At 41.2% G+C, this 19,642-nt stretch overlaps 1 protein-coding gene across 1 annotated transcript in view; it reads left to right on the forward strand.

Annotated features, from left to right (window-relative positions):
• The first annotated feature begins 9,057 nt into the window (after positions 1 to 9,057).
• Positions 9,058 to 19,642, forward strand: part of RARB (retinoic acid receptor beta) — a 712,218-nt gene continuing 701,633 nt past the window's right edge. Inside the window, exon 1 of the mRNA XM_036072138.2 lies at positions 9,058 to 9,160. The gene's annotated coding sequence lies outside the window, so the exon portion shown is untranslated. The remainder of the gene's footprint in view (positions 9,161 to 19,642) is intronic.

Below are 19,642 nucleotides of genomic sequence, written 5' to 3' on the forward strand. Positions count from 1 at the left end.
CTGGTATATAATATATAGAAATTTGACAGACAAATGTTCTCAGATACATCTTTTTGTGTTAATTGAAATTGACTTAATTTCAACCTCTTCTTACAAGCTAAAAAAATAGGGGCACCTGGGTGGCTCAGTTGGTTAGGCAACTGCCTTCGGCTCAGGTCAGGGTCCTGGGGTCCTGAGATTGAGCCCTGCATCGGGCTCCCTGCTTGGCGGGAAGCCTGCTTCTCCCTCTCCCACTCCCCCTGCTTGTATTCCCTCTCTCGCTGTCTCTCTTTCTCTGTCAATTAAATAAATAAATAAAATCTTAAAAAAAAAAAAAGCTAAAAAAATAGAATAGGGGCACCTCGGTGGCTCAGTCATTTGTTTCTGATTCTTGGTTTCAGCTCAGGTCATAATCTCAGGGATTGTGGGATCGAGCCCTGCCTCCGGCTCTGTGCTTAGCAGGGAATCTGCTTGGTGATTCTCTCCCTCTGCCCTTCTCCCCCATTTTCTCTCCCTCTCTCTCAAATAAATAAATAATTTTTTTAAAAATAGAATAAGGTCTTTTTAGTGCTTTGTGTTTGCTGCTCCCTAAGACAAGGACAGTGTTAATCATGCATGATTCATGGACTGGCAGCATCAGCATGATCTGGTACTTGTTAAAAATGCAAATTATTAGAACCTACCCCAAATCTGCTGTATCAGAGACTCTGGGGTGGGGTCCAGGTGTCTGTATTTCAACAAGCTTCCAGGCAATTAAGATGCATGTTAAAATTTGAGAAACACTGGCGTTTTGTGTGTCTAGCTCTTTCCCAAACTTCATGTTCTGGCATAAATGTCACCTCCTCAGAGAAGTCATCCCTGACCATCTTCTCTAAAGTAAAGCCATTTCAATCATTTTTCTTTTTTATTTAGTAATTTAAAATTTTGAAATAATTTTAGATTTCCAGAAAAGATGAACTAATAAAAAAAATTCCTATATATACTCAGATTATCTAATAGTTAATATTTCACTACATTTGCTTTATTACTTTTCACACACATGCACATACACCTATATAAATATTTGAGAGCAAGGTACACACATATTCTTTCTCTATCCCTAAATACTCGGTGTGCATTTTCTAAAAGCAAGGACAATCTCTTTCATAGCTATAGTATAATTATCAAAATCAAGAAATTAACACTGATATAACCATTTAATCAGTAGGCTTAATTACCTCATCACGTGTTTAATATCCTATCAAGCAAAAAGAAAAAGAGTGATCCCAAATATTATGCTCTCAGTTTTCACTGGTAATTAATACAGGGATAAGAGGGGAAAGAATTGCTTCTTTATTAGCTATTAGGCTATTATGAAAAATACAATCCACACAATTTTTAATATTTCCTCTCTAAGAACCCAATGATAAGTTGCTTTCAGAGCTTAGTACCAGGAAAATATTTGTATCTCTTAAAAAATCTGTGCTTCTTCCACAGGATGGAAAATTTCCCTTTTTGTCCTGTCAGGAAGCTCAAAACTAATTTTGTGGCTTAAAAACCTTAACAATATTAGCTTTTTCTGCTTTTTCATAGTTTTGATATTATATTTCTATTTTAACAGCAATCATCTATCCATTTATCTCTATGCGTTCTGTTGTGAGCTAGCTCCAACACTGATAGGAACAAATACAACAAATAATAAAATAAAAATGACATCTCCATCATTCTACATATTCTTATTGTTCTTTAAGCTAGAAAAATACTGAATTCCAAGGATTGCTTTGCATTTTAAAAATCTTTCTTACATGTTTATCGGAATTTGAAATTATCAATATGCCCTTTAAATTGACTTTAAGAATGAACACATAAAAATGGTCAGACAATTTAATAATAACTGAACAATATTCTTTATCAATTGTTGCATGACATATTGCTGTGAAAGTTAGCAGCTGAAACAAAAATTATTATCTTGCACCATTTTTGAGGGTCAAATATATGGGGTAGGTGGGTAGTTCCGGCTCACAGTCATCTCAAGATGGCCAGGGCTGGAGAGTCCATTTCTAAGGTTACACAGGTGGTTGTGGGCAGGCCTCAGTTCCTCACCACATAGGTGTTCCTGAGGACTACTCATGATGTGGCTGCTTACTTCTAATGCAGAAAGAGAACCCAAGACAGAAACTGCAGTGTTTTATAACCTAATCGTAAAGGTTGACAACCATCACCACCTCTAATTTTACAACAGTTTCAGCACTCAAAAAAAGAAACCCTAAAAATCTTTTGCTCTATCAAAGACACTGTCAAGAGAAAACACAAGCCACAGATGGAAGAAAACACTTACGGAAGATTTATCTGATATTCAAGGTATACAAAGAACTCAAAACTCAGTGATAAAGTGAACAACCTAATTAAAAAATGGGCAAAAGGTCTGAACAGACATATCATCAAAGAAGAAATACAGATGGCAAATCAGCATAGGAAAAGATGCTCCACATCTTAAGTCACCAAGGAAACACATATTAAAAGAATGATGGGATACCAGTACATGCCTATTAGAATGGCCCAAATCTGGAACACTAAAAACACCAAATCCTGGCAAGGATGTAGCGCAAAAGAAACTCTCATTCATTGCTGGTGCTTTAGAAGACACTGTGGCAGTTTCTTAAAAATACTCCAAGATATGATCCAGCAATTCTGCTCCTTGGTATTTACCCAAAGGAGTTGAAAACTTATGTCCCCACAAAAGCCTACACATGGATATTTATAGCAGCTTTTTGCATAATAGTCAAAACCTGGAAGCAACCAAGATGTCCTTCAGTAGGTGAATGGATAAATATACTCTAGTTCATCCAGACAGTGGACAATTATTCGGTGCTAAAAGACTATGAAAAGCCATGCAAGACATGGAGGAAGTTTAAAATGCACATTAATACACAAAAGAAGCCAATCCAGAAAGGATACACATGATATGATTCTAACTATATGATATCTTAGAAAAGGCAAAACTATGGAAACAATGAAAGGATTAGTGGTTGTCAGGGGTTAGACCGATGGAAGGGGGCCTAAAAGATATTTAAGGCAGGGAAATAACCCTGTATGCTATTATAATGTTGGATATATGTCATTGTACTTTTGTCCAAACCCATAGAATGTGGTACAGCCAGAGTGAACCCTACTGTAAAAGTGTGGACTTCGGGTGATATCTCACATGTAGGTTCATCAATTGTAACAAATGTATCACTTTAGTGTGGGATCTTCATAATGGGACATTCTGTGCCTATGTGAAGGTAAGAGGTATATGGAAAATCTGCACCTTTTGCCCAATTTTGCTATGAACCTAAAGCTACTCAAAAAATAGTCTTTAAAAAAAATGAAGCAAAAAAAGAAAGAAAAAAGAACTTTGAACCTATTAGCAATTACTCACCATTCATTCCCTGCCACCACTAGTCCCTGGAAAGCACTAATTTACTTTCTGTCTCCTTGGATTTACCTATTCTGAGCCTTTCTTATATAAATCGAACTAGACGATATGAGCCCTATGTGTCTTCTTTCTTTAACTTAGTGGAATGTTTTGGAAAGTTCATCCACGTTATAGTCTGTATCAGTACTTTATTCCTTTTTATAGCTGAAGAATGTTCTGTTGTATTGAAATACCACATTTGTTTATCATTCCTCACTTTATGGACATTTGTTTCCACTTTTTGGCTATTATGAATAATGCTTTCAAAAACACTCATGTACACATTTTTGTGAGCAAATGTTTCCTATTCTCTAGGGTATATATCTAAGATTGGAATTGCTGGGTCATTTGGTAACTCAGTGTTTAACATTTTGAGGAACTTCCAAACTGTTTTAAACAATGGCCGTGCCATTTTATATCCCCCACCAGCAAATGTATGAGGGTTCCGATTTCTCCACATCGTCACCAGCACTTGCTATTGTCCATCTTTATAGAAGTATTATTATTCTTATTATACGCATCCAAGTAGATGCAAAGTGGTATCTCACGGTGGTTCTGATTTGTATTTCCCTGATGACTAATGATGTTGAGCATCTTTACATGTGCTTATTAGACATTTCCATATCTTCTTTGGAAAAATGTCTACTCAAAACTTTTGCCAACTTTAAAATTTGGTTATTTGTCTTTTTTTTTCTGTTGAGTTGTGCTATTTATATCTTCTACATACAAGACTCTACCAGATATATGATTTGCAAATCCTGTATCTCTAAGCGTTAGGGGAGGATTAAGAAGGAAGTAGAAAACAGCCTATCTTTATGGCATTTTAGTAATGCTACAAACCACTCCACTTTTACTTTCATGATTGATGATGCTACTGAGCACCCTCCATGAGATGACTGTACTTTCTTGAATCTCAAACTGTAGAGCATTCATTATGCTGTATATTTTTTACCCTGACCTAATATTGATGTACACTGTGTTTAATGAATCATATTTATCACACTCGGGGCTTGGCACAGGATGTGCTGTGTATCTTAGAGTCATGGTTCAAGTGGGAAATGAAGCAGGTGAGGTCTGGGAATAGGATTGGCTAGAAGGCAGGTGAGGGAACTCAGAACGGAAGGAGGAAGAGAGGAAGAGAGAAAACTTGAGCTGGACTGTCCAGCTGGACTTTGCAGAGCATGCCAAATACTGGTGAAAACCAACAGTGGGCTCCTGCCATCTGCATGGTGGCAAAATGACAATGTCTACAAAACCGGAAATCTTCCCAGCTTCAGATTAGCATCTGAATCAATTTTCAACTGATGGTTGTAACAATTTCCCCAAGCGTTGAACCAATGTGCATATAACCAGAGCCAAACATTCTAAGCAAAATAAAAAAAGTATTTATATAGACATTCTAAAGGAAATTACAAATGAAAAGTAAGAAGAGGAAACCATCCGATTCAAATTTCTGAACTAATTTCTTTGAAAAAAAAAAGCAAAATAATTAGACTTACACATGGTGTTTAAGCACTTACATTATAGCTTTTCCTTTGTGCCTGGCCTTGCTAATATTTCCAACATTTCAGGGCATATGATAATTGGGCAGGATATGTCCTCAGGCAGTGGACAAGCCTTGCCAGGCCACAACCATCCCAGCAAACACTGGTGTGGAGGCTCACCTAAGGTAGAGGAAGTTACTTGAGGACACAACACAGGAGGCAGCCAGGAAAAGTAAATAATTCCAAATATAACTAATTTATTGTGCAAACTGAAGTGTAAACATGGAACGACTATATTTTTTCTCAAACCACTGGTCCCAAATGCATATGTCAAATCTCTCTTCTTTACCAGGTGCAAGACCTCTTAAGAAGACCTTGGGTAGATTCCATAACTTCTGGGTCACTTTCATGTATTCACCTTCACTTATTTAAAATCCATCAAGTTTAAATTTCCATTGCATCTCCAATTCAGCTCTCTCCCTGATCACAGGCCAGGTTTAGGTCTAAGGAGCTTTAATTGGGAAGGGGCCTGGCCTGTGCTTATTTCTCATCTCAGAACAGCACCTAGGATTCAATATTTGGTTTTGGGATATCCCTTTTTCTTCCATTTTTCAAGGCATAACTCCCTTCTCCTCTGGTCTTGGGGGCTGGGAGGGGAAGAGTGGAGGAAGGGCAAGTTCTCAAAATCTAACTGCTTTTGTGTGGGTTGTCACACCTTCTCTGGCTAAGATGAGCCATCCACACATTCTCATGCCAGGCATCCAAAAGCTGGCTCTCACAGGTGACAATGTTAGGAGGACACTGCCAAATCAGCCAAAAACTCAGTGCCCTGACATGACTTGAGGTTGTCCAAGCCTCCTCAATACCCCTACTTCCTGAACCCATAGGATATCGCATTAGCTGTTTGCTGCTTTCCCAGTGTTGACCCCTCTTGGCTGGGGTTTCAGGCCCTCAGCTCATGCTTGGTACATGAGCTGGAAAACTTCACGTATCAGAAGTCACACATTGAAACAGGCCAAGTCAGTGCTCACCTCAGATACTCTCGAATCCTTTTTTAGTGTTTTTCTGTGCCATCCCACCTCCTCCATATTTCTGAGTTGCTTTCAACAGCAACGCTGACTTTTCTTTAAAGGACTACCCTCAAGCTACTGGAGCCTACTTAAGTGCCAAGGAGTTTATTTCCCCTGGGAGGTTGTTAACCAATAAACTGTCCAGCAAAGGAATATGAATGCCCAGCTCTCTTAGCTCAGTTTGAGACAAATTAGAGGCTAAAACGCCAGAGCTTCTCTGCAGCATGAGTCCAAGCCCTACTCACTGTGGGACTTCTAGACCCTTGGTTCACTTTCTCCTCTTCCCAGTTCTGCTCCCCCATCCTCACCCCCAACCCCAATTCCCTTAGTGGATTCCCCTGGGAGTACTTTCTTCATAAATCACTTGCACATAAATCCTCACTCAGGGCCTGCTCCTTGGAACCTGACCTAAGAAACCTACCCTTGACAAACAGTTGGGTAAGAATGGGTAAGAATGGAGCTCTGCTCTTGATGCGCCATGATAGTTTTATGTGTCAATTTGACTGGATCACTCAGTGCCCAGATTTATGATTATACATTACTTCTGGGTATGCCTGTGAAGGTGTTTTTCGGAAGAGATCAGCATTTGAAGGGGTGCACTGAGTAAAGCAGATGGCCCTCCCCAGTGGGAGTGGGAATTCTCCGATCCCATGAGAGCTTGAACAGAACCAAAAGGTGGAGGAATGGAGGATTTGGCCTCTCTCTGCTTAACTGCTGGAGCTGAAATATCAGTCTTCTCCTGTCCTCAGTGCTACCAGTTCTCAGGCCTTCAGACTATGCCCCTGGGTGTCCAGCTTGAGACAGGAGATGGTGGGGCTTCTCAGCCTCCATAATCACATAAGCCAATAACTTAAAATAATTCTCTCTAGCTCTCTTTCTATCTCATCTCTGTCTCTGTCTATCTCTGTCTCTATCTCCTATTGGTTCTGTTCCTCTGCAGAACCCAGACTTAACACACCTCCTCTCTTTACCCTGCCATCTCTCTCTCTTTTTTTTAAGATTTTATTTATTTATTTATGAAAGAGACAGAGAGTGAGCGAGTGGGGGAGGGGGGCAAGGAGGGGCAGAGTGAGAGGGAGAGAATCCCAAGCAGACTCCCGCTGAGAGCGGAGCCCAATTCAGGGCTCAATCCCACAACCCTGAGATCATGACCCAAGCGAAACCTGAGTTGATTGCTCAACCAACTGAACCACCCAGACACGCCCCACCATCTCTTTTAAATTTTCTTTTTGTTTAATTTCTGAGACCTGAGTAGTAGTTATTGGCCCTTCCTCTCTCCCTTCCTTTCTGTTTTCCTCCCTTCCTTATCTTTCTTTCCTTTCTTTCTTTCTTTCTTTCTTTCTTTCTTTCTTTCTTTCTTTCTTTCTTTCTTTCTTTCTTTTTTCTTTCTTTTTCTTTCTTTCTTTCTTTCTTTCTTTCTTTCTTTCTTTCTTTCTTTCTTTTCTTTCTTTCTCTCTCTCTCTCTCTCTTCCTCCTCCTTCTCCTTCCCCTTCTCCTTCTTCTTCTTATCCTTCTTTCCTATTCCTATTCTTACTACCATCTAGAATAAGCCCTGTGAGGCCAGATTTCTAGTCCTTTCTCTCACAACACTCATGGAATTGGTGGGGGGGGCGGAGCTAAACTGTTCCAATTTTTGATGGACTGGTTGTCTTGATAATGATGCTCCCCTTTCATTACTTAAAATGGTAATGTTATTAGTGCTAGGAGTAGGTTGCCATTTTTGATGAAAAAGGACCATGAAGGGGATGGAAAAGAGGTTTCCTGAAGGTCCACCTGTTCTGGGTACAACTGACCAGGCTTCCTTGAGGACCCAAACTTCTGGCTTCCAAATCTGCCCAAAATAACAGTTCAAAGCCAGAATCAATTTCTAGAGCTAGCAGTGGAAACCAAGGCAGCCCCCTCATGTCCTGCCTCTGACAAGCCATCAGCAGTTTCTCCAGTATTTACTAATGTCTGAAGCTCTGGAAAGTAGAGTAGAAAAAAGGGTGGGGGAGCTCATGACAAATAAAATGGTAATGTGCCTAAACAGCTAACTTTTATTTGGATTTTAGAGTTTGAGCCAGGTGATGCCTCAGGAAGGTGAAAGAAGAAGTCTGGACAGCAGTGGGATGATTAAAATGGCTACGTTGGCAGGAGATGGTTCCCCCTGTCTCTGATACATAACATTTATGAATGAAAGTGCTCTGCATCCCAGTGGCTCTCCTTTTGAACTGGCTCATCCATTACTGGGGTAATGATTTTCCATCTGGGCAACAGCAAAGCCAAAGGCTTATTACACAGGCAACATATAGTTAAAAAGACATTATGAATAAAACGTTGGCTCATGCCGGCTTTTGCCAACTCTTCTGAGAAGATTGTCTGATGCCGATATGTGTTTATTACACTTAATAATGTTTACATAATTCTTCCTTGAGCTCATTAGAGCTGTCAGATCAGAAGTAAATGTGTTCCCCCCTCTGTTTATCTCTAAAGACTTCGCAGTCAATAAAGCAAGATGAATGACATCCAGGGCTCAGACAGCGTACTCTTGGGCTTTGCAAACGCTGCCAAGTTAAACCTTCGGTTCGGGTGGGCTCCTGGATTTTAGGACTGCATCTGATCAACCCTTTAGTTCTCTGAGCAAGAGTAGTGCCTCTCTCAACTTTACTGTGCTTGGAATCATCCCAGGAGCTTGTTAAAATACTCATTGCTGGGTCTTATCCCTAGAGATTTTGTTTCCATTGATCTGGGATGGGGCTCAGAAATTTGCATTTCTAGCAAGCTATCGGGTGATGGTGATTCTGCTCTGGCATGGACCATACTCGCCCTGTTCTAGAGGTCATTTCAATCATCTCTCTTGTTGGGGGCTACCCATTGCCAATTCGGGGCTTCCTAGTCTATGCAATGCATTAGCAGCAGCGGCCACGACGGCAGCGAAGGCAGAAGCAGGAGCAGCCGCAGCCGCCGCGGTCGTCACAGCTCGCGTGCAAACTACACCGGGCCCGCGTGGTTCCGCGAGGTTGTCGGCCAGCGTGGGGGGGAGGGGCCTGAGCCCAAGGGCGGGGCCTGGCGCTCGGGGGCGGGGCTTGGCGCTCGAGGGCGGGGCGCAGCGAGCAGGCTCCCGCTGCCTGCTCTCGGCGGCGGCGGCGGCAGGGGCTGAGGGCACAGCCAGCGGGCGGCGCGCCGCGGACTCCGAGACAGCCCGCGGAAAGGTAAAGCCAGGAGAGCGCGCTGGCGGGTCTTCCTGTCGGCAGCTGCTGTCCAAGTCCCAGAGCGTCCCCGGCGCCCTAAGCGGCGTCTGGGCTCCCAGGGTATTTGCATAGCATCCAAGGACCGCTGCTGAGCCAGGGTTTGGCGTGTACTGCGGCTGGGCCCGGGGCTAGGGGCTTGGGGGTCTGCAGCGGGAGCCTGCGGCCATCCCAGGACATCCGGACTCGGAGACAACTTTGCGCTGCGGTTCTCTTCCAAGTTCCCTTTATTGCTATTGTCTTAGCGCCTCCCGGCTGACAGTCTCCCCGGACTCCAGCTTTGTTCTCATCAGGCCAAACCCGCGGTCCCCTAGGGCGTGAACCCGGGAGTCGCTGGCAAGTGGCACCTGCCAGCCGGATCCGCCCAGGCTCCCTTGCTAGGTCCAGGGCTGTCCTGCACTGGGGACACCACGAGACCTGGAGCCCACAGGGGCAGCGGTACTAGCCCCACTCCCCGGTGTGGACTGGGATACCCGCTAGGGCGTCCAACCTCTGGGATGCGTGTGTTTTGGGGCTGGAGAAAGGGCTAGAAAAAGTTTGGAGCCTCGGCTGGGGCTAAGGAGCCGGCAGCGCTGGGTTGCACATGGCAGGAGTTGGAGAGAGTGCTGGGGGCCTGGCGCCGGGCAGAGGGACACGGACAGAGAGGGAACCCTGGAGGCTGAGGTTACAAGCCTGGACTGTCAGCAGAGATGGGGTGCTTGTTGTGTGAGCGTGTTAGCAAGAAAAGGACGGGTGTGATTGCAGAGAAGATGGGCGAAAAAGAGGAAGAGAGCTGTACTAGGGATATACGTAATTGCAGTGCACTTTTTTCCACCTTCAGGTATTTTGGAAAAAACTGTGCCATAGGATGCTTTCTTGAACCCGAACTCCTGGAGGTGGGATGGAGGTGGGGGGGAGGGATAAGTTTCACCTAGCTCTGGAGCTGGCTTTGAAAGCGAACAGGTGACAGAAGACTTCTTAGTGTGTGTGTGTGTGTATGTGTGTGCCTGTGTGTGTTTGTGTGTGCGTGTGTGTATGTGTGTGTGTGTGTGCGCGCGCGCCCGCAGCGGCCGGGGATGCTGGACCGCCCGCCGAGCCTCCACCACCCCCCCGCCCCCCCTCCATCTCGCCACAGCGCTGTGAGTTTTCCTGTCACTCCTCGCCCGAGGCTCCCAGGCGAGAGGCTAAGCGATGGTCGCGGAGTGCAGCAGACAAAAGGGTGCACTTGGACGACCCTCCGAGGGCGAGGCGGCTGGTGTGTGTGTGTGTGTGTGTGTGTGTGTGGTGTGGTGTGTCTGGAGGACATCCCCTTCCTGCCAGCTAGAGAGAAAACGCTGGTAGCGGAGGGATGAGCTTGGAGCGGGAGAAAGGTGAGATGGAGCACAGGAGAAGAAACATAACGGGAAGAAGAAGGAGAGCAGAGATTTAAAGCCTCTTGCCTGATTGGCTGTAAAATTATAAGTTAATCTTAAAAAGAGATGTTGGGGGTGGGGACCCTGAAGCTAAAATTCTAGAGAATGGGGGCGCATTTAGTTTGATTAATAAAGGTATTGTAGTGAGCGGTGTGCAAGTAAGTCTGAAACCTTCCCAGAAGTTTATTGCTGGTTTTAGCTAACCTCCTTGACACATCTTTCCAGCACCTACTCTGGAAGTACCTTTTGACTGTCAGAAAGAAGTAAAAGGCATATATACACAAATAAAACGCAACTAAAATGAAGTTTAAATGAAGCTTTGAGCAGGATTAAATGGCTTGTGTAACTGCTGAATGTTGCTAAAGTACTGTCAGAGCTATAAAATAGCCAGACAAAAATAAAGGAAAAAATAATTGTAACAAGAAAATGAAGGCTTTCCAAGAACTTCCGTAATGAACACATAACAATTGATGGTATGATGCAGTAATTATTTTCGTATTTACGCCATTAACGATTGTAATTTAACGTTAATGTCCTGGTATTTTATTCCTTCCCATTTGCAGACAAAAGCGCATCTGAGACACCATCAGGGAGTAATTTGGTAATATAGAGTCATGAATAGAAAACACTAAACCATGCTCAGAACTCTGACAACATAAAGCGTGAGACAAAATAACCTCATTTGCTGTTTATTATCTGTCTTTATAATTCTGTTTACCATCATTTGCATAAATGAATAGCTAAATTGTATAGTATATCCTTTTTAGGAAAAAAAATACTCGATGCTTATAGATATACTGGGGGGTGAGACTAGTAGGTAATCCTTACATTAAGCAAGAAAAGGATAGAAAAAAACTTTGTGGGATTAGAAGTCATCTGGAAATAATCAGAATGCAAATTCAACCTACTTTAGGCATCCTTATTTTATTTAACTTGGTGCAAGTAGTTTTTAACTATATATGTAATTAGTCGATGGGCAGACCTTAGACTTCTTTCCTAGCTAATCTTAACCAAACCAAACCAAAGTACTGTAACTTACATCATGAAGCAATTTTGCTAACCTGAAAAACTCTTTTTTTTTTTATTCAAACTTTCAAAGGGTACATTTTCTAAAATTGAGAAGGAAGAAATTTATTGGAGAAAACTCAAAACAAAATTCTTTCAGCAGAAACTTAAGTTATTAATATTCTGAGACAAACATCAGAGTTTGTACATTTTAAAACTATTGTGGATTATTTTAACTTTAGGATCTTTGCTAAAAGCGCCTTGCTCATATGATAGAGAGAACAATTAAGAACTGTATTAAAAAGGCTCTGAAGTAACATGCCAGCAAAACAGCTGAGCAGAACATGTAGTGGTTGGGAGGAATCGGTCAATCACATGAATGTTTAAAAAAATCCATTTATTCTTGTGAGGCACACAGAATATCACAATGATTGAATGCCTCTTTTCCTTTCCATACAAATACACTGGTTTCATGTGAAACAGCACAATTACTACCTGAGAGTGGATTCCATGTGGGAATAAGGACCTTGTATGTATTTTAAGCTCTGGGGGAAAAAAAACAACACAGTAAGTGACAAGCAAGCTGTGCATTATGGTGGAGCCTGGTGATTGCATAAGATTAGGGCAAGTTCTTACAGTTTTGCTGGTTACAAACTTGGGAAATGCAACTGTGTGAACAAAGTGCATTTGAATACAGGTTTAATTACTCTATTCACCCTTAAAGAAAGTCACTGTTCCTCTGTTACCACTTTTATATTACAAATATTTCAAAGGCTCCCCGATTTCTCTATATTTCTATTTTTCTTTAAATCCCTGATCTGTAGACAAGTTCTGTTTTGAAGGCTAAAGTCTGACTTTGGGTTAATTCATTCATTTCTGTGACACATTTACTAAGTCCCTATTATTAACGAACAGATATTGCAGTAGGTGCTAGGGATTCAAGGATGGGTTAGACTCAGTCGCTGTACTTAGAAAGTGAAGGAGGCAGTTATTGGATAAATACATGTAATAAAATGCACTAAGTAGCAATCTATCCTAGGGCTTTGGAATGAGATAGAGTGGGCTCAACTTTCAGCTCTGCCTCTTACCAGCTGTGAGAACTTGATCAAGTTTTTAAACCTCTCTGAGCCTCAATTTTGTTATCTGGTAAATGAGGGAAATAATATCTCTCTAGATCACAGAGTTGTGAAGATCACATGTCAACATATCTTAATGTCTTCCATCTTGAAAACAAATCCTGAGTCCCACACTTCTCCACATCCCTCACTTCATTTCTTTCTTCTACGTCCTTGTCAAATTTCTGGTGAGGCTTGTCTGTATAAGGTGGCTTCACTTTCTCTCTCCTTTACTACGCATCCATCCTACTCCAACATGGCTTCTGCCTCCACCATTTAGAAAAGCAACTTTTATTGAGATCAGCAGTGACCACTATGTGGTCTGATCCAGTGAGCTACATTCTTACTCAAATGCTCTTCTGGGAGCATTTGCAAGAGTTGACTGGTCCCTCTTCCTTCATAAGTTGTATTTTCTTTTTTCTTTTTAAGATTTTATTTATTTATTTATTTGGCAGAGAGAGAGAGAGCACAAGCAGGGGGAGTAACAGGTTCCCCACTGAGCAGGGAGCCTGATGCGGGGCTCGATTTCCAGGACCCTGGGATCATGACCTGAGCTGAAGGCAGACGCTTAACCAACTGAGCCACCCAGGCATCCCTGTAAGTTATCTTTTCTTGGCATGGGTGACTCTGGTATGGTTTCTTTGACACTGTACATCTCCAGTTTTCCTCCTTAGGCTTTTATTATTTCTCAGCTAGCTCCTCTTTCATTAGTCTGTCTCTGAATAAAGGTGGGATCTTTCTAAACTTGGGAATCTATCCTGGACCCTCTTCTTAGCTCCTCAGTCCCCCCTGCCCTTTAAGTGATTTCTTCCATTCTCATAGCTCTAAATCTTATCTATAGGCTAAGTTTATTTCTTTAGTTCATACCTGACCTCTGAGCTCCAGAAGAATCTATTCAACTACTTCTCTGACGTTTCCCAAGCATCTATAACTTCTTACATTAGAAATTAAAATCTTTATTTCTACTACCACAGTACACCAAATTTATTCTCCTCTCAGTCTTTCTCACTTGGGGAAATGGTGCTACCATATATCCAGTTGTGCATTTCAGGAACTTTACCCCTTTGCCACCAATATATTTCTTAATTCATCATGTACTTTGTGTTCTGGGTGGGTGTTTACCTGATATACACAGATCTGCCTCCTGGTTTTGGTGGTTTATAATCTGTGTCTGCTCTGATGCAGTGTTCTGGCCATACCAGCTGATAAGCAATTTTTTCACTGTTACTCCTGCTTGTATCTACCTGCTCTGTCCATTTCCATTTCAACCTCCAGAGTCCAGGTCAATAACACCTCTTACCTATATTTTTGTCTGGATGTGATGGAGTTGTGTGTAAATTATTATTAGTATCACTCTTTAAAGTTAAATTGACTTGCATCCTTTTACATTTTGTATGAGATACATTTTACACAACTGAGCACTAGGAAGTTGGATGTCAATAAAGAAGGGCATCTTCTTTGCAAGGTATCCCACCAATTTAATACTGAGTGGTGGGATAACTTGTAAGGAGGAAGTCCTTTATGGGAAGGGAAATACGCTTGGTTGACTTCTATATTGAAACAACAAATTATGGAATTTTAGGTTGTCAATGTTTTGCCAAATTTGGAATACTTCCCTAGGTTTAATTTTAGGAAAATGAAGTCAGGTAAAGTTCTACCACTAAAGGAAGTAAGCTTAAGTAATTGTAATCTTTAATGGTCTGTCTCATTGTTTGTTTCTTTGTATTTGACCAACAGAGGAGATTTAATCAAAAGCTTATCTAGAAACATAACTAAAAGATTGAGTATAAGTCATGCTAAATGTTGAGGTACAGATTTTTTTGACAAATAGAAAGGGAAGGCAAAATAACTGGATGAGATGAGATGTATAGTCAGTGGACTCCCGAATTGTTCGCTGTTCCAGCTTTGCCCGCTTTGGCTGGGAGTCCAGTGTTCTTAGCAAAACAGGCATCCTTGAGTCACTTCACTTTGTATTTAGTCCCTTTGGAGTTACGAAGTTTTACTTCAACAGGGTAGCAATGACATCCATGTAACCATGTAAACAAGATTCAAATGATCGCTCCATGCTGTTCTTGGAACTCAAAGATCACGAAAAGTATGAGTTTTAATTTTCTAGAGATAGAGGCATTTCCCTTTACAAAAGAGGGACAGGAATGTAAGAATTGGTTCAATTGTAAATGCACTTCATTTTCTCTGGTAGTTTTACAGTGCTGGTCCTGGCTTTAACCTTCGATGACACAGGGCTGCAGGGTCGGTCTTCTAGGAATCTTCTTTACTCGCTTTCTTTCTTTTTTTTTTTTTTTAAGATTTTATTATTTATTTGAGAGAGAGAGAGAAAGCAAGAGCGAACACAAGCAGGGTGAAGGGCAGAGGGAGAAGCAGGCTCCCCACTGAGCAGGGAGTCTGATGTGGGGCTCAATCCCACAAAGGCAGATGCTTAACTGAGCCACCCAGGCGCCCTTCACTCGCTTTCTTTTTGCTCCCTTCCTTCTTGCTTCTCTCCCACTAGTATTTCTTTCCTTCTTCTTCAGTGTTTCTCTTTTTACTTCACTTTCTCTTAGTCCTTTGCTTTCTTACTCCCCTTCTGCTTTCCCTCATCCTTTGTCTTTTTTCATCTTCCTTTTATAAGCAAAACTGAACAGAATAGAAAGATGTACATGAGCTTTTGTCCCTGGTGTTACTTTGATTCTAGGATTTAATTTACCACATTGCCCCTGCCTTTTGTACTGGGTGGTCTTTGCATCCATCACTTCAAACTTATCTCCAGGATAGGTGAGATATCTTAAGGTATCTTAAAATTCTTGCCTTGTTTCCCTCTGCCAACAAATGAACATGTAAGAGGTAGAAGAAAGGGATTGGTAAATTATTTTGTGGATCCATGCTACCAAGTTCTAGAGTGACCTTTTCCCAAGAAGTAGTCTTTATTACCAGGTGATATTAAGGTAGCAAGCCTGCTTCCTGAGCCCAGGTACCATTTTGGAAGATACATGTCCATCTTGACAATGATGATGACAACTAGAATAATGGCCTAAATGACAGTAACTAATATTTATTGAGTGCTTGGCATGTGCTAAACTCTGTGCTAAATGCTTGATACATTTTGTTTTGTTTATTCCTCACTCTCAGCAGGTCCATATTATAGGCGAGGAAACATTAAACAAGGTTAAATTACTTATGCAAAGGTTGCAAGATTAAAATCATGGGAATGACAACTCCGATCTTCTGAGCTGTCATGCTCTATACTGCAGAAGAGACATGTCCTCAGCAACACCCAGGTTCTCTATCTATGAATATATTCAAGTTGAGTGAGCTTCTGGAATGCCCTGAAGCCATAGTATCTGCTTTAATGATATTTTTAAAGAATTGATGAGTGAGGGGCGTGGCGTTCATTCGTCCTATGGGCTCAACCCGTATAGGTCAGTTGGGTAAATCTTAGGTTAGATATTTCATGGGAAAGCGTGGTAAAGGTAACTCATCATAGTCTGTCTCTCCAAAGTGGTTAGTGGGGAAGCCTAAAATCTAGTGGGATTTTTAGAGTGGGATGGCATATACACCATAGGCTTCGGAAAAGAATTAAGAGATTTTAGTGGTTGCCTGCTCTTCTTTGTCTCTCTCAAGGCAATGCGCCTTTTAATTTGGTGGTACACATGTTATAGTCTTCAGTGAGAATGAATGCTATAAAACACTGGGTTTGAGCAGAGGAGAAATAAGAGGTCATTATGTAGGGGAAATGAACCTTGATCAAGGAATGAGAAAAAGGGAACCTCCTCTTCTGTAAACTGAGGTAGTTGCAATTAGTGTTCTCTTTGGCTCTTTGCAGAGGCCATGCTCCGTGATGTTATACACAGGGAGGGACTGAGTATAAAGGAGACAGCAGCTGGCATTTGGTGCTGAGTGTCTCACAAGGGATTCCCAAATGAATCCTGTGTTCTAACAAAGTTCATCACAGAACTTCGTTTGAATAACATGAGAACACGGGCAGTAAAAAAAAATGAGTATCCCAACAACTTCCTGATTGGTGACCTTGTTGCTCCCATGCTAATATAGTAACTAGATTGCCCTTTTTCAGATGTCACTCAGAATACGACACTTACTGTGTGCGGGTCCTCCAGTGGCTTCCCACCTCTCACTCTTACTAAAATCCCAAGACCATACAGTAGCCTAAGAGACTTCATGATCTAGCCCCCTGTTATCCTTCTGACTTCATCTGCTGATTTCCTTTGTTGAATGAATGAGTGAATGACTCTTGAGTAAGCCAGGGAAAATCCAGGGTGCTCAGTCATATTACTGAATAAATAAGGAAGGAGAGACTTACAGTTTTAATGGAGACACTGGAGACTTGAAGGTTAGAAACGAAAGGCATAAGAACAATTTAGTGGGTAGATAAATGAGGATAAAATTAGTATATCAGAACTGCTGGATGATGACCTAGAGTTTTCTTCATTTATTTTTTCATTCATTTAATAAGTATTTATTGAGAATCTACTATGTACCAGGCACTAGTGTAAAGACTAGATGTCCATCAGTGAAAAAGAACGCGTGGCTGACATTCTATTAAGAGACAATAAAGTGGACACATAAAACTATAATTTTAGGTAACAATACATTTTATGAAGAAAACTAGCATAGAGTTAGAGGGAGATAGGTTTAACTACAGATCCCATACCTTCCTGGTTTTAAACACTGAGTAATGTGGTCATCTGTTCCCCTCTTTCCTGTACTGAAAATGGTACTGCTCTCCGAGATGAATCCAGTTTAAACAGTCTTTTATTGAATGAATACATTGTCTTATCTTCCTTATGATTTTTCCGCTAGTAAAAGAAGGCTGACTTTTAAGGTATTTAAAAAACAGAGTTTGACAAAAGAAGGTCCCAAATTGATGGTCTGTGAATGTGCTCTGCATTTAATTTTAAAACTGTAGCAAATGTCTCACAGATACAATGGCAACTGTAGTATTCTTTTGATAAATAATTTAATAAAGAAGTCAAATTTAGAGTAGAGAGCTCTTTCTTGCCAAACATATCAATACGTTCAACATTATATTTAAGAGAGTTAAAGAGATAATTCTGAAAAATTTAATTTGAAGAGGTTCGGTTTCCATGTGATTTATACACTACTTACTTAATTTTCTCAGTATCAATTTTGGCCCATTTATTTTTCGGTTTGTGTTAATTTGTTATGGCAGAGATAGAAAATGGATACAGGCTCCAAATCAATATGATTGGCTTAGAAACATAAATGATTAATGACAATGTCACATCAACAAAGAAATAATGATTGCTATGGATGAAGCATTCAGACGCTTTCTGATATTATCTACTGGGGTCACTGGTGACCATGGGGCCTGTTTAGTTTTCTATCACTGCCTTAATAAATTAACACAAACTTACTAGCTTATAACATCACAAATTTATTATGTCAGTTTCTGTAGGTGAGAAGTCTAGGCATGTATGCATGGCTGATACTCTGTTTAGGGTCTCACAAGACCAAAAAATTAAGGTATTGGCCAGTCTGAGCTTTTAGCTGGAAGTTCTGGGAAAGAATTTGCTTCTAGGCTCATTCATGTTGTTGGAAGAATTCATTTCCATTGGTGGTGGGACTGAGGTCCTCATTTCCTTGCTGGCTGTCAGCTGGGGATAATTCTCAGCTTCTTAAGGTATTTCTTGGCTCATGGACCCTTCTGTCTTCAGAACCAGCAACAATGAGTTCAGCCCTTCTTTTGCTTCAAGTCTCTGACTTCTTCTTTTCCTACATCTCATCTACCTCCAAGCAGAGGAAGTTCTCTGTTTAATAGGGGCTCACGTGATAAGATTGGGCTCACCCAGATAATCCAAGATAATCTCCCTATTATAAGGTAAACTGATTAATAATCTTTTTTTTTTTTTAAGATTTTATTTATTTATTTGGGAGAGAGAGAGTGAGAGAATGCGGGAGTGGGGGAGGAGCAGAGGGAGAGGGACAAGCAGATTCAATGCTGAGCTCAGAGTCAGGTGAGAGGCTTGATCCCACAACCCAGATATCATACCTGAGTTGGACACTTAACCGACTGAGCCACCCAGGCACTCCAAACTGATTAGTAATCTTAATTACATCTGCCAAGTCCCTTTTTTCAAATAGGGTGGCATATTTACCAGAATGACATCAGGGAGTGAAAGATATGGGGGTCAAAATTTTGCCTACCACGGGGCCTATGAGATCTACCTCTGGGAATGTACTTGTCAGCTGGGACAGACTAGATGATCTGACTGAATTAATTGGAAACCTGTAACTTTTGGTGAAGGGAAGAGTGGTGTTATTTTAGTACATCCCGTAACAGAGCCACTGCAGATTAAAAACACCCATAGTATTAAATAAAACAAAACAAAAATTGATTATTTAATTTTGGAAGATATGGTCTCCAAAAAAGCAAGCTTAAATAAACAAGGAAACTTTTGTTTTTTGGGGTAGAACATTCAAATGCCTTCAAGAGTCAGAGTCAGAAAGGGAGGCAGGCAGGATGTGTAAAAATAGTAGTATGGGCTAAGAATGTGAAAGAAGGTAGCCGTAACTCAGCTCCAGGTACTTGTTTTGCTCTCGAGCAATTTCTTTCTTTTTTTTTTTCTTCAAAGATCCTATTTTTAAGTGATCTCTACACCTGACATGGGGCTCAAACTCACAACCCCATGATCGAGAGTCATAGGCTCCACTGATGGAGCCAGCCAGGCGCCCCTCGAGCAATTTCTGCCTGGTAATGGCAAATATCTGACTTGAAATGAGGGTTTAGAAATCTGGAATTTTGTGTGACTCTGGATATCTCTATGAAATATCCGGGTTTTTTTTTTTTTAAATGCCGACAAAATCAAAATTAAAAATAATAGGAGCATGAAAACCTAATATATTTGAGATTAAATTTGCCTTGTGGGCTGCCAGTTGGCAATTGATGGTTTTACTCATAC

The sequence above is a fragment of the Halichoerus grypus genome, chromosome 1 (assembly GCF_964656455.1).
Source record: "Halichoerus grypus chromosome 1, mHalGry1.hap1.1, whole genome shotgun sequence".
In the NCBI taxonomy this organism is placed as follows: Eukaryota; Metazoa; Chordata; class Mammalia; order Carnivora; family Phocidae; genus Halichoerus; species Halichoerus grypus.